General features: G+C 37.8%; 1 long non-coding RNA gene across 2 annotated transcripts; it reads left to right on the top strand.

Annotated features, from left to right (window-relative positions):
* Positions 1–221: 221 nt before the first annotated feature.
* On the top strand, positions 222–3,314 carry LOC131252564 (uncharacterized). 2 transcript variants are annotated; one of them, XR_009174552.1, is made up of 6 exons: positions 222–552; positions 1,036–1,160; positions 2,225–2,305; positions 2,478–2,525; positions 2,845–2,895; positions 3,062–3,314. It is a non-coding gene; the product is annotated as an uncharacterized LOC131252564 (long non-coding RNA). The 2 variants fall into 2 exon arrangements; XR_009174551.1 differs by having other exon boundaries at positions 228–552; positions 1,117–1,160.
* The last annotated feature ends 215 nt before the right edge of the window (positions 3,315–3,529 follow it).

The following is a 3,529-nucleotide window of genomic DNA, read 5'->3' on the forward strand; positions in this document are numbered from 1 at the left end:
CCTTTCTTCTTCAGTCTTTTCTTCTTCTAAACGGAGCAATCAGCGTGTTTTGAACATGGCATATCTGAATTCAGACAGACACTGAGTCGACTTAGTATACCATTCGATCCCACCCTACTATTCTTCACTACAAAATCCTTAAACTGGAGTGGTTGGGATTTTAGTTCAGAAACGGCTTTAAGCCGTTTCTGATTTGAAACGGTAGTAAACCGTACTCAAAATCATTGTTGTTTTTAACGGTGTATATTGTTATTTCCACTGTTTTGTTGGTGTGTCCCAATTGAGTGTTGGATCTTCTTATTTCTTAATATTATGTTTTATTGTTTTATTTTGAGACAGATGGACAGAATGGATTCTATTAGAACCCTCTAAGTGGACCCCACATGGCCTGAGAGTCACATTACTTTTAATCTGCCGCAGACTATCGAATTATTTTCATCATTTCCTTGCGCCAAAACGCCCTAAACCCTCATTTCAACCGTTTCCCTCTCTCGATCTCCCTCTCTCGAAATCCGCCAAACGCTCACCTCTCTCTTCCAGAAAGCAACACAGGTACCCTCTTTATCTCTCTATGTAAGATATAAGGCTCTAAATCAGGCATTTCTCATTTCTCAAAGCTTTCTAGATAAAGGGTTTCGATTTTCTTCCTTTTTAATTTTTTTTCCTATATTGTATTGTATTCGTATATATTCATGATATCTAGACCCATCTCTTTTTGAGATGTAGTGTTAGATCGGAAGGTTTTCTGCATCTGTTTTTATATTTTGTTGATTTTGAATAGAATTTGTATTCGAAGCTCTAAAAATGCATTTTTGAGCTTCGATTTACAATGATTTTCGATCTCGTTATTGTAGTACTTCAACCTGTCGGATTTTATAAATTTGTTTTGGTAATTTGTTGAGTTTTGGATGGAAATTACATCCAGAGCGTTGGAAATGTGATTTCGAGTTATGATTTTGGACGTTTTATGTTGATTTTAGGGAGAGTTTAGTTGAGGTTTGGATCCGGTGTTTGATCCTGTGATTAATGATGTAGGATGAAATCGGAAGCGTTTCTTGTTCATTTTTATTTTATCAAAAGAAGGGCATGGAAAGTTGTGGAAATGTCATTTTCTAGGAAATAGAAAAACAGGCAATAGTGGAAATGGCTCCTCTCCATAGGTTTGATCTCTTCCTCTTTATATCTCTATTTTGCTCTTTCAGATTTCATGCATACTAACTGTTTCATGAAATGGCTCAACAAGGAAGGGATTGGACCTTCCCAACTAGCTGTGTTTATTTCTGAATCCTATCATCCTGAGAGGGATTGGAACTCCTGAAAAGGGATTGGTTCTAAGTAACGATCAAGAGGCATCCAATGTTCAATGTGCAAATCATGAGGAATTGGCAAAATCTTTCACTGGGGTTCTTTACTCATTCCTGCATCCTCCATCAACAATCTCATATGATTTTTATGATGCATGTGGTTGCAATGTGACTTGATCTGATTTTTGTGTGGCTCCCTGTGGACAGTTCTAACAAAATTGTGTGCCTAGATCTTTGGTTTAATTAGCATCATTACAATTCCGTGGGCCCCACCAGGGCGTATGTGTTATATCCACACCGTCCATCCATTTTGTGAGAAGCCTAGCCAAAAATGAGGCATATCCAAACCTCAAGTGGGCCACACCAAAGAAAGCAATTGGGACAATGACAGCCACTGTTGAAACATTCCTAGGGCCCACCATGATGTTTACTTGCCGTCCAACCAGTTCATAAGGTCACACAGACCTGGATGAAGGGAAAACACAAATAGCAGCTTAATCCAAAACTTGTGGCCCCCAAGAAGTTTTCAATGGTAGGTGTTCAATCCCCACTGCTTTCTGTAGTGTGGTCCACTCGACCCAATTCTTGGATATAACACATACATCAAAAAGTTGGCCTTTTGTTGAATATGGACTTTGCGGCGTTTTCTTTCCAAATTGTCTATTTGCTGGACATGAATTGAAGGGTTAGGATTTTCTAGTCTTGGGCATTTTTTGGTGCATGAGCCATGCACAGTAACGATTTCTTTGGTTCTCTTGTTGCTCAATGAACTTAGATTGAGATTTCATTGGATCATTTGTTCAGTTAATCAATTTTATTTCATAGCTCAATTCACCATGTATGATGACTTTTATGTTTTATCCTTTCATATCTTCCAAATAAAGCCACTAAGAACCTCCATCATATTTGTGCTTATGCAGCCACCTCCACCAGTTAATGATACCAATCCCTACAATGTATTCAGGCCTAGGGAGAAAGCCCATCGGCTCCACACAAGAAGGGTAGGTATTAGAATTTTGTTTCATGTGTTGGAAATTTGTATATCCCATTGAAGTTTCAAGCATATTAGATGATCCCAGCTGATAACAAAATTTCTATATTTCTTTATGCCAGCACGAACAGAACAAATTAATTTATTGTCTTTATCAACCTCTAACTGTTCATGGTTTTTAGATGCGAAGGCGGGAGAACAATGTTCAGTCCTTTGAAAAGCTTCGCCAGGTAAAACCTGATTCCCTTATAGCAAAGTGGTGGTTAAATTTCACACACAAATTTGTAAGAGCTGATATCTTGTTCCCTAGGATCTGGTTCAGCTCTCTGATCTTTTAACAATTTTACATACACATTTGTAAGACATACAAATTTGTAAGAGTTAATATCTTGTCCCCTAGGATTTGGTTCAGTTTTCTGATCTTTTCTTTTAACAATTTTACATGACATCCACACGCACGCACGCAAATAGATACATACACCCACACGTGTACTGTTCATTTATTTTTCGTTCTATAAGTTATTTATTTGTTGAATTCACTCTGTTCAGGTCAGGCGCAACTTGGACCAAGTAAAAATAGTATTAGAGGCTTTGATTAAGGTATTCTGGTTACTGATTTAAAATTCTTTCGGCTTCTGCCACTTCTAATAAAATTGTCATCCTTCCAAAAAAAAATAAAAAAAATCCCATTTAGATGTACCTCATGAAGGATCTTATTACACTAGGAAGATCTTATTCTGTATCTGATTACATAATTCTTGCAGAGAGGAGAAAAAGAGAGAGGTCATGGACAGCAAAGTTAGCCTTCAGAGGATCCAAATCAAGTATAAAGCATGTGTCTGACATCATTTTCTCCTTTGCTTTGGCTGCGTTAATTTGTTGGCAATTCAGAAAAGGTGGCTATTCTGCAAGTATTTACCTATAAAGTTCTAGTTAGTTATCTGGGTAACTTCCTATCAGAAAAAGTTATCTTCTGACATCTATGTAATTAAAGGCAAGCCAGGCTTCCTTTTGCGCTCCCCTGACTCCCTTTAATAAAATTTTCAATCTTAAAAAAGAAAAAAGGGCAAGTCAGGCTCACGGCCAAGGGTGCGTAGCTTATGTGAGCCTCGCCAAGGCATCAGTTTACATAGGAGCAGATGAGAAGAATATGTGAGGGGACACCTTAAATGAAGGGGTTTTTATTCACCCTCAGTCAACCAGCTTTTCATTTGCATCGGAATTCTTGTTGCTT

This window comes from Magnolia sinica, chromosome 1 (genome assembly GCF_029962835.1).
Source record: "Magnolia sinica isolate HGM2019 chromosome 1, MsV1, whole genome shotgun sequence".
NCBI lineage: Eukaryota > Viridiplantae > Streptophyta > Magnoliopsida > Magnoliales > Magnoliaceae > Magnolia > Magnolia sinica.